Genomic DNA, 12,009 nt, shown 5'->3' on the forward strand with positions numbered 1-12,009 from the left:
CAGGATTTTGTGTTTTGCTAACATGTGATAACCATTGTTTTAAAGAAATAATTCTGGTTCAGTTATTTTGAGATTATTATTCTAGCAGTAATGGGGTAATTATATTATATTATATTATAGGATGGATAGTTCTAGTCAAAGAGGGGATAGTTTCACCATAGTAGTTATTCCAGTTATTTGTAAGAATGTTTTACGTTACTGCGGTGTGTTGTGGTGGCTAAATGGTGATTGGTGATATTTTTGTCCCTGTTGCGGATATGAAAACAGATTTTAGAAGAGATTAAGAACCTATTTTAAATTTGTATCTCTCTCTCTCTCTCTCTCTCTCTCTCTCTCCCTCTCTCCTTACAGATGAAGAAGTGATGTGCTACACATGGGAGATGGGGTGAAAGCTTATTTTTTGAATGTATTGATAGTTACATGTCAAGAGTGTGTCGTATAGAAGATTGTGTCATGTTTTCTTGAGCTGAATCTCTGTTTTTTCCATTACTCCACTGTGCCTATGTTTAGATTTCTTTCATTACCTAATGAGTGAAAATGTCTATGAATCCTGTTTATACCAATGTTTTCTGTGGACATCAGACCCACAATGCAGCACATAATTGGCTGCAGTTTAGTCCTAGGAGGAAAGGTTTTAGTTGGCAGTCCTGTACTCGACCCACTATGCAAAAAAGAAGCACAGCTCTGGTGGATCCCGCCTGCAAATTTCTCCGCTACACCCATGACTGGAACTCCAGCGCTGCTACCGTTGGAGCCGGCCTGTGTCCACTGCACATGAAGTGCACTCTTCTGTCCCACTGAGAGCTGAGCTGCTCTGGGGCCGCAGAGTGAAAGAGCTCAGCAGAGCCGCTCTGGGGCCACAGAGTGAAAGAGCTCAGCAGAGCCGCTCTGGGGCCACAGAGTGAAAGAGCTCAGCAGAGCCGCTCTGGGGCCACAGAGTGAAAGAGGAGAGCCGCTCTGGGGCCACAGAGTGAAAGAGCTCAGCAGAGCCGCTCTGGGGCCACAGAGTGAAAGAGGAGAGCCGCTCTGGGGCCACAGAGTGAAAGAGGTCAGCAGAGCCGCTCTGGGGCCACAGAGTGAAAGAGGTCAGCAGATGGGAGCGCACGGTTTGGAGGAGAGTGTGGGCTGGCTTGTGTGCGCATCCTCCATTTCACACGGCAGTAGCGTATCATAATAAATAATTACAGTGTTATTGGTCTTGAGATTTTACCTCTTACAATAAATAAGCCAGTGACTTTCCATCTGAAATACATGCCACACAAATGGCATGTATTTCACATCATATTTAGAAGTTTGTGAATATTTTCATAAGCTCTAAAAGATTAAAGAGAAACGTTGGTCCTTAAAAATCTCTCAGTGTCTGAAATGCTGTTTCTGACGTGTAGAGCTGGCCTGAGTGCAGTGTACAGGGCTGCAGAGGGAGGTGTGCTCTGTATATTTAACCAGACTCAGAGTGAAAGCTGCATATCAGAGTTTAGCAGAGCTAAGGCTTCACAGTCAAACCTGAACACTCTCATCATGTTGTGTGTCACTCTCAGCTAACATGTGGTATTTGTGTAAAATGCATGAAATGTAATGAAAAAAACATAAATAAATGTCCAGTCATAAAAAATACAAACATGTTTTTTATTTATTAATAATTTATATATTAATAATGACACAGCTTACTGAAATTCACCCATCTGCCATATGAGTTTTCCCATTTTATCATCAAGAATGTAACTTTTTAAACAGTGTAAATAATATTCAATTTTAATATTATTCAAATTAATTATTATAATTTAAATGTATTTAGCTGAAGAGGAATATACCTTAATGGCAGTTTAAATCCTGTTGGCTCTTATAAAAGTTGTATCATTGTATTGATACAGGTTCCCAAATGCCATTCTCTGCTAGCTTATCTATTACTTTGATTTTTATTTAGAGTACATTGATAATTTGTTACATCCAGGGTAAAACACTAAAATCTACCAAAAATGTAATGTGATGATTTTCCTATTTACCATGACATAAAAAATTCTAACTGACTTATGTATGTATCATTATGGTTACATACATAAGTCATTTAGAATTTTTTATGTCATTGTAAATGGGAAAATCATCAGCATTTTCATCCAGAACCTTTTTAATACGGCTATAGTATCTTACTGCATCAAACGTGAGGTTAAGAATACAGAATCAGAGACATTTTGTATGTCCCTTTTGGGTTAACAGAACAAACATCTGAACAGTGAACATCTGAACAGTGAAGTGTTTTAAAATGGTGTCCTCAGTGTGAATTGATTAAATATATTTCATATATTTGTTTTACTGAAATGATGAATTGAAGTTAACCTTTGCATATGCCTGAGAATGGCCATACACAGATGTACATGCTGAATACTGCAGCAACAGTGACATGGTATGAGCACTGTATGTAAAAAAGGTCACTTATTTAACTTTCGAGTAAATCCCTGAATGATTTTACTCTTTCAGTTGTTCCAAAATAGCCATGTGTTAAAACAGTTTCCTCCTCAGTCTCGGTTTCAGTCTCTGTGCTGTCCCCTGTCTCTACACCTGCAGCTTTTGAAACTGCCCCCCAAACTGCCATTTCATTTCACACAGTTCCTCAAAAGAGAAACAGATTTCTGGCCTAGCATGGTAGCAGTGTAGTAAAGCTCAAGGTAACTGGACATACAGGTTTTATTGATAATGATTAATGTTCAACTTGGCGATGTGGAGTTGTCACGACCTGGCTCCAGGGCCATGACAAAAAGGGAGACGCACACTGACGCATTTAAAAAGCAAGTTCACGTTTATTCTAACTAACCTAATTATACCCAAAAACAAGACAAACATGCCATGTGAAAGTCAGCATTATCAGTAGTGTAGCTGAGTGGATGCATGAAAGGTATACTGAAGCAATGTTGTGTAGTGTAAAACCAAAAACACAACCAACACCAAAATACAAACCAAACAGTAGGGAGAGAGCTCTCCCTCAAACTGGAGACAGGCATCTTAAACTCTCTGGGAGCCCTGAACACAGGTGCTCCCAATTGCACCAACAACCCTCTGCTCTGCCCCTCAGGCACCTGTGAACAATATCACAACGAGCAGCAGAGTCTTCAGGGCAACAGTTCATAGATTTTCATTGGGAAAAAGTGTTCAGGGACGTATTGATGTGAAGTGATCAAGGTGGCAGCGTGATGCTGTTTTTAAGTGTTCAGGGCAGTTGATGGAATTATTGTTTGGGGAACCAGATGAAAGCAGAAGTGTTCAGGTCAGCAGTGTGCAGTTTGGAGTATGAAGTCATGTTCTAGGTACTGTAGTACGGAGTAGCATTAGGTCATGGCAACATTGTAAAGTGGTGTTCATGGCTGCCATGAATGTTTAGTCTGGGTAGTAGTGCTCAAGAGAGAAGTTTTACTGTGAAGTGTCAGGGTAGAAACATATTTCAGTGCAATAGCGATCATGGCTGAGTGAATTAGTGCTTACAGTAATAGTGTGGAGCTCAATTCAGAGTGATGTTGTGTGTGTGATAGTGCTGTCAGGGCGGTGGAATAAAGTCCTGAGCAGAGGTTCTTCTGAGCAGACTGGATCTATTGCAATTTGTGCAGTTGGTTGAAAAATAAAAACACATTGAATATATAAATTAGATGTCATCACAACAGCGGCACAGTGGGTTGCCAGTCTGAAACCCCTCCCCAGCTCTGCATTTGCATTCTCTGCTGCTGTGGTTTGTTCTTCGATGCACAGAAACCCCTGTGTGGGTATTCTGGGATGCGCAGGGCAGGTGTGTGTTCTGCTTGAACAACAAAGGGCTGAAAATATCTGCACTTCTCAGAACTGGTGGGGTGGGGTGGGGTGGGGTGGAGAAGAAAGGGGTGTGCTTTCTTTGTGTGTGTGTGTGTGTGTATGTGCGTGCGTGCACATGTGTGTGTGTGTTATAATTATTTTATTTTCATTAGGTTCAACAAACAAGATGTTTAGCTATGGCATACTGTTTCTGCATGTACGATTGAAAAAACTTCTCTGGAGGTGAAAAGCCACAATATATTTCATAAAATATATCTCTCTATATCCTAAGCTTGTGCTTGGGTAAGCTTGTGTACGAGTGAGTTTGGGCGTTTCCATTTTAACGTTACTCTGCTTCATTATGGGATGTTTGTTGAACATCACATAGCAGAAAATCATGCTCCTCTCTTGTAAAATGACTTAAAGCTGTTGTGCTTTATTCACACAGAAAACCTGCAGTTTCCTCAAAGGGCAGCAGGAAGAGTAAATAATAACTTATGAAACGCATCCCATAAAAATCTGTCTGTGTACAGCAGCTCATTCCCCTGTTTCTCTATGGGGATCCTGTAAGAGCCCAAACCACAGACCACCAGCCCCAGGAAGGGAAATTCATCTGCTTTATTTCTCATTTATTACCATCCACCAAAGATATGAGACATTAGCATTTTCACACATATTGCCTTTACATCATATCTCATTACAACAGAAAACTAAATAACTACATATTTTATTTATCTTTCTTATTTCTTTCAAAGATGTGAGACACTAGCATTTTCACACATACTGCCTCATACAGTACAATACAATAGAAATTGACAATACAGTACTAAGCTAAATAGCCATGTCCATGTCATTTACCCTGTCCACAAAGCACAATCTTCAACAGCCATTTCTCAAAATGACATATTCCCCAAACACCGGACCATTTACTTCACACACATCTTCACAAATGAAAGGAAATAGTTGCTAACTTGCTGAAGCTTTTAAAAATATATTTTGTCATTTTCATTTTATGTCGTATTACACTGAAAATCGGTATAAACAGGAAGTGGATGTTGGTTTTTGAATATTTATGTAAAGAAATTTTATTTTGACAAATGCCATTGTAAATTACTGAATATTTAGTTATCTATCATTTAAACAGAAAAATAATTCTTCATCTACTGAGTCAAAAAAGTGACTGATATAACATGCAAATTATTACATGTTTCACCTAATTTGCTTACCTTCATAGCAAAAAATCTAAAATCATAATACAAAAATACTTTGTATTTTACTTTATATTCAACTGGTAAAATTTCTTTACTTTTAAAAGCATTTCTTTACCTATTCACCAGTGGCACCTCCCCTTAAATGCTGTATAACTTTGTGACTTGTCATCTTTGAAATAATTTATTCAAATGAGATGCACAACAGAGATGAGCGGCACATTAAATGGGCGGAGACTCAGCATGAATATTCAGTTTTTTAAAGCCTGGTGGTTGGCTTGTCATATTTACTCACAGCGATGGAATATCCCTTTCATGTACTAGTTAAATCAAAGCTCCCTCATCATTTTAGAGACACCTTCTCTACATTTGAGCACTTCCACATATTAAATTGCATGTTTTATATGGACTGAGGTATTGGCATGTTTAGGAAAAGACCCACAGGTGTAAACAATCATTTGCATTCACATGAGGTGGAATCATAGAAATCTGTCTGCACAGCTGTGGACAGCAATAATATCAAAGAACATACAGCATGAGAAGTTTTGTAGTCCTTCCTCGCTGGATTTACTGGATTAAAACATTTAAATGATCCCTTTATAAAGAGCAGCTTCCATGTTCCTGTGCTTCATCCCTGCTCCTCTAAAGCATGATGTCTGAACTGAGTCTCACTGCTCAGACTCACTCTGGTCACACATCAGTATATTACTAATGTGAAGGACATGAGATCAAGTGGATCATGCAGCTGATCATTAAAAAGTGACAGTCTCACATCAAAGCCAAACTGTACAGTCCTTAGTTTATAGAAGTTATGCTTTCAACATGTGTAAATATATGACATGTACAATTACAATGTGCATTTAAACAAAATATTTTCAGTTGTCTTGATTAGGGGGTGGGGGACCTGACCGCTGAATAAAATGTATTATTTTACTTGTTTTACTTTTGATAAAATAAAAACATGGCAGAAATGACATGGCATAAAACAGGAATAAATTTATATTGAATAAGATGGCACAGCTTTTCCATGCCAGAATTCCCTGTAACCTTTCCAGGAAATACTGTTGACTGAATTTGTGTAGGAAAAAAAATGTTGAATTCAGATGGTCAGAATATCCATTATGTCGAGCATTGCTGCCCCCTTGTGGAAGACAATTCAAAGTTGCAGAGAATTAATACTGCTTCCATCGTCATTACCCCACACTCTTAATCAGTAAAGACTGATGGATATATTGAGTTTAATCGGAAGTCATTTAAAGTGGTTATAGTTTAATTATGTATTTAATATGAATGGCAGCTCTAAATGCGGTGTGTTGTGTGTGGCCTCATAAATCTCACACTAGGCAGTAGCCAGTGAGATTAAAGGCAGAGACTGTGCAGGTCAGCTTCACTGACTCTGATTTTTTGAGAAACCTTTCAAATATGACCTGATATAATATTTGTTTTTGTGAATTTCCTCGGAAACAAAACAAACCATGCTATCCTCTACTATTATATAATTATATTTTTACGTTACATAATTGAAGAAATCTGCAGTGTACCTCTGCAGTATTATTTACTATACAGGCACAGTAGCTACTGGCAAGGCTCTGCATAGCAGAAAAAAAGCTGTTATTTCAAATAATGATGCACAAAAAAAAAAAACAATAATAAAAGAAGAGGGAAAAAGCTCAAAACTGTGATGAGTAAATTTATATTGATTTTCTGAGGCATGGAAATTTCTGATTGCGTATGAAAGTCGCAAACACTGAAACGGTACTCTGGCTGTACCTGCAGACAGGTGTACACAGGCTTGGTTCTAGGTAGAATCACCACACGTGGTCACCATGGGAGATTTCATTTACAATCAAATCAGACATCAATCAATCAATCAATATTTGTATGGCGTATTTTACAGCAGTTGTCACAATATGCTTTACAGACAACCCTGGCCTAAACCCACACAGGAGCAAGCCTAAGGCAACAGTGGCAAGGAAAAACTCCCTGTGGCAGATGGGAAGAAACCTCAGAAGGAACCAGGCTCAAGGGGGAACCCATCCTCCTCTGGTCGGCTCAGGGTGCCGACTGGTGACCAACATGTCAGTCATTTAAAATAGGCACCTGTGAAATGTTAGTATGATCTGTTTCATACAGCTCCAGGAGGGGGCAGCAGTGCTCCTCATAATGGATATTCTGCCCTTCTGAATTTATCTTGTTTTTCTCCTTCCTCCAACCTCGAGAGATTTAAACAAATTCAGTGCACATAATTTCCTATAAATGCCACTGAGAATTCTCCTCCCAACACAGGAGCATCGCCTGTAAGACAGAGAGGGAGATCTGTGTGTCACAATGGGAGCTATTGTAGCATTAGCAATGTTTCTGGGGACTTTATATTGTAAGTGAACAGGCCGAATTCATATTTTAAATTTAACAAACATGATTATGTAACCTTTTCCAAATGTTTTCATTTTAAATTACAACACAAAGGTTTTTGTTTTGTTTTGTTTCCATAATTGCATTGCTTTTTGATGCATGCAACAATATCTTTTTTTTCTGCCTCCACAGATGGTCACTGTGTTGAACTCACACAGCCAGGCTTTATGGTTATAAAACCAGGACAGTCTCTGATCATCTCCTGTAAAGTCTCTGGGTATTCCCTGACTGATAGCAGCTATGCTACACACTGGATCAGACAGCCTGCAGGGAAAGCTCTGGAGTGGGTGGCAGGTATAGGATGGAATGGAGACACTGCTTATAAAGATTCACTAAAGAGCAAATTCATCATCACCAGAGACACCTCCAGCAGCACAGTGACTTTGCAGGGGAGCAGCCTGCAGACTGGAGACACAGCTGTGTATTACTGTGCCCGATACCCACAGTGCAGCAAAGCAACACTAGAGCTGTACAAAAACACATCACACTGAGTGTCATCACTGAACACACACACACTCTACCTGCATGTAGCGCTCACTGGCCTCATATTCACCATTATATAATTATGGAATTGCAAGTTTAATAAATTAGTTTTTCATTTTATGTTCTTGTGGCAGAGCTTGGTTTGCGGGAGGAATTCAGGGCAGTTAGAGGACCATGCCTACTGGTTAAGTAGGCACACACCTGGATTGTGTTACGAATCAGTCTAGGATTTAAAAGTGTGCTTCTTTCCACAGCAGGCGTCTGAGACCGGGGATCCCCCACGATGGTGAGAGAGAGCCCGTCAAGGCATAAATGGCCTGAAAAGCGACAGTTTATGATTTCATTTATTTTGCCTTTGTTGTTTTAGTTTATTGTTTTTGCACAAATCCCGTGAGGTTGACGGGCAAAGGTTTTTTCTTTTATGTTATGTGAATGAACAAGCTCTCTCTCTCGCTAATCAAAATAAAAATCCGCAGTTGTCTGGAATTTCCGCATCTTCCTGTGTCCAGCTCTTCTGTGCCTACCAGGGGGGTCATGGCGTGTTCTAAATATCCCTTCTTTCATAAGCATTAAAAGAAGATAAAGACACAAAAGACACATTGAACTGAGGCCTGGATTCGGTCAACATTTGTCGTTCTTTTCAATTTAAATGCCAGCGTTTGTTTATTCTTCACAAACTGTAATGTGTTTGGTAAGTTACATTTGGGTGGTGCTGAATGTTGCTCACATGAGTCAAAGTTAAGGCCTGTGTCTGAACCAGCAGTTAAAACCCTGCAGATTCTGAATCTGTCAGTCACACACTAAGGGTCCTGAACAAAGCTCCTGCTGTGGCTGGTCACCTGCTGCCCCCCCCCCCCCCCCCCCAAAAAGTGCCTATACAAAAGTGAAGAACTATAAAAGAAACTGCTTTTTAATTTACAGAAAATTCAGCTGCAATGGTGGTGAAGCAGCCTGCTAATTCTTATTCTCCTTCAGGAGGGAGCATCATCATATCAAAATATTGGCACAAAACATGTATTACAAATACTGGGTCAAGAATTTAACACTGAATATCAGGATGCTTTCTATATTGTGTGATTGTAAGCTCCCTGTCTTGGACACTCTCACTAAACTGACTGGTGATGTACTGAGTACTGGAGAGCTCCTGAATCCACTCTCCCACCCTCACCTTCTAGGAAACTCCCTGCATTCATTATGAATAATAATGCAACAATCAGCCATGGAAGAGAGACACACGGCTGTAATGATGGATAACACTTATAACTGCTATATGATCTACATCCCATCTACAGCTCTGACTGCTCAATTTAAACAGCATATGATCTGCCCACCCAGTGAGGAGGAGTTCATGCAAACTCTGAGCTCTTCCTTCTACATTTACCTCTCTGCATTGAGGGAGGAGGGACTGTTGTTGGAGACTGACTGAAGGGCTAGCATATCAACTGCAGAAGTCTTTCACCATGACTATTATAAACAGCCTGCTTCTGATTACAGTGTTCTTCACAAGTATGTTCGAAACTCTCATTCATTTAATATTTACTAAAATTGTATTTGTGAGGTTGTGTGTTATGAAGTTCAAAGTCTTTCTAAATTTCACAGGTGTTAAATGTCAGACTCTGACTGAGTCTGAACCAGCAGTTAAAAAGCCTGGAGAATCCCACAAACTGACCTGTACAGCCTCTGGGTTCACATTGAGCAGCTACTATATGGCCTGGATCAGACAGGCTCCTGGGAAGGGACTGGAGTGGGTTGCCTACATTGGCACATATAGTTCACCCATCTACTATTCCAAATCAGTTGAGGGAAGATTCATTATATCCAGAGATGACTCCAACAGTAAGCTGTACCTGCAGATGAACAGGCTGTCAGCTGAAGACACTGCAGTGTATTACTGTGCCAGAGACCCACAGTGAGAGAAGTCAAGCCTGAGCCCTGACAATAACTCTCTACATGAAACTGTCACCACAGCAGACTTCAGGGAATTCATGTTTTTATTGCCCCTACAGCAAAGTTCAGAGTCTGAATATTGAAAGTCAACTTGCTATTTTTGTGTCTGTAAGGGAGAGACATTATTTATTTTGATAGTTAATGTACATTTCATTTAATATTTTGTTTTGAACTGAACATCTACTCTATGCACACTCTTCACTTTCTTAAAGAAATAAACAGAACACTGATAAACAGTTCAAGAAAGCACTGGAACAGTGTATGATGTTGTTACATGAGAGACGTTCCTCAACAGCTCCAATCTAACGTTTCAACGTGCAACACACTATATTTGTATTTACTCCTAACTAATAACAGCCAAAGAGTCGTGATATTTGTTTAATCTGTAGTAGCTTAATGAATACTTCAGCCCTCAGTCTCCTCATCTTATGAGCTGAACTCTCTCTAAAACATTTTTTTTTGTAAAACATTAATTTGTGACTGCAGTTTACATTAAATTGTATTAAGGTGTTGTGTTCCTTCTAAAGGTGCAATTAATATTAATTCAGTTATGCATAATAAAACTGTGATCCATTTTTATTATACCGTATTGGTAAATTTTAGAGACATGTAAAGTTACTTATTATCGTTGAGGTAAAAGAGTACAGTAAAAGTGCAGATTTTATAAAGAGTACAGTTTAGTACCATTTCTCTTCATGTAAATGAGCACATAGCTTAGTCCCTCCCATTAACATTATAAATTATTTTACGCAAACAGCAGTTCCATATATAATGCTACCTGTTCTTGTCATACCTGTAATTCATTAATAAAAAAACACTATATAAACAGATATATTGAGATATACTCCTCGTTTTTCATTGGAGCACAAACATATACAAAGATCTGCTGTCATTTGTTTTCCTTGTGGTTACCGTTTGTCACCCAGAAAATAAGATAAGACAGCACTCCTGTGTGTTCTTATCAATCGAAGTTGAATGTTTTACATTGTGCAGCTATTAAAATCATAACACATTGAATATTAATTTGAAATGAACCCATAAGCATTGTTACTGATCTTAAAATCCAGAGCAATGCTGGTGGAAGCAGTGTGCTGTTTTAAATTATCCTCCAGGAGGGGGCAGCAGTGCTCTTCATGAAGGATACCCTGACCCTCTGAATTTATTGTTTTTCTTCTTCCTCCAATCCCCAGAGATTTAAACTAATTCAGCGCACAGTATTTCCTATAAAAGCAACTGAGACTTCTCCTTCCAGCACAAGAGCATCACCTGTTAGACAAAGAGGGAGATCTGTGTGTGACAATGGGAGTTCTTATAGCATTAGCAGTGTTGCTGGGAACTTTATCTTGTAAGTGAACATGCCATATTCATATTTTTAAAAATTTAAAATATTCTGCAGTGTTTTCCAAAGTTTTTCTTTTGAATGACATTAAATTAGCTGTTCTGTTAGTGCTTCTTGCTTGTTTCAATAATTATGTTACTTACAGATGTACTTACGAGTCCAAGTATGTATTTTTTTTCTGTCTCCACAGATGGTCACTGTGTTGAACTCACACAGCCAGGATCCATGGTTTTAACACCAGGGCAGTCTCTGACCATCTCCTGTAAAGTCTCTGGGTATTCCCTGACTGATGGCAGCTACTGTACGTCCTGGATCAGACAGCCTGCAGGGAAAGCTCTGGAGTGGGTTGGACATATATGCTCTAGCGGGGGCACTGCTTTTAAAGATTCACTAAAGAGCAAGTTCACCATCACCAGAGACACCTCCAGCAGCACAGTGACTTTGCAGGGGAGCAGCCTGCAGACTGGAGACACAGCTGTGTATTACTGTGCCCGATACACACAGTGCAGTAAAGCCACAGCAGACCTGTACAAAAACCCACCCTGATGAGTGTAGTGGCAAAACACAAACATTTAAAAGCTCTGTGAAGTCTGCACCCCTAGTGATCAGAATATGAATTAAAATATTTTCCATTGTTTGTGTAGCATTTGTGCTGATGAAATGCAAATCCCATAATGGTTTAGGACCTGCCTTTGTAATTCAAAGGTTGTAGATTGAATTTTGAGCTGGAGAGCATGCATTGTAGCCTTGGAAATGATTTTTCTAGATTGTTTGACTAAAAATCCAGGTGCATCAATTGACTTTGTGGAAAATAAAATTTTCATTTACTGTTTCTATTATGAAACC

The 12,009-nt window shown here is 39.3% G+C and overlaps 1 protein-coding gene and 1 long non-coding RNA gene across 13 annotated transcripts in view; both read left to right on the forward strand.

Moving 5' to 3' along the window:
- The window catches only part of LOC135248731 (immunoglobulin mu heavy chain-like), a 95,069-nt gene that overhangs the window by 44,102 nt on the left and 38,958 nt on the right, over positions 1-12,009 (forward strand). The gene's annotated exons all lie outside the window — the stretch shown is intronic.
- Positions 7,179-8,576, forward strand: LOC135248751 (uncharacterized). Its single transcript, XR_010328502.1, has 2 exons — positions 7,179-7,356; positions 7,527-8,576. It is a non-coding gene; the product is annotated as an uncharacterized LOC135248751 (long non-coding RNA).

This window comes from Anguilla rostrata, chromosome 2 (assembly GCF_018555375.3).
Source record: "Anguilla rostrata isolate EN2019 chromosome 2, ASM1855537v3, whole genome shotgun sequence".
Taxonomy (NCBI): Eukaryota; Metazoa; Chordata; class Actinopteri; order Anguilliformes; family Anguillidae; genus Anguilla; species Anguilla rostrata.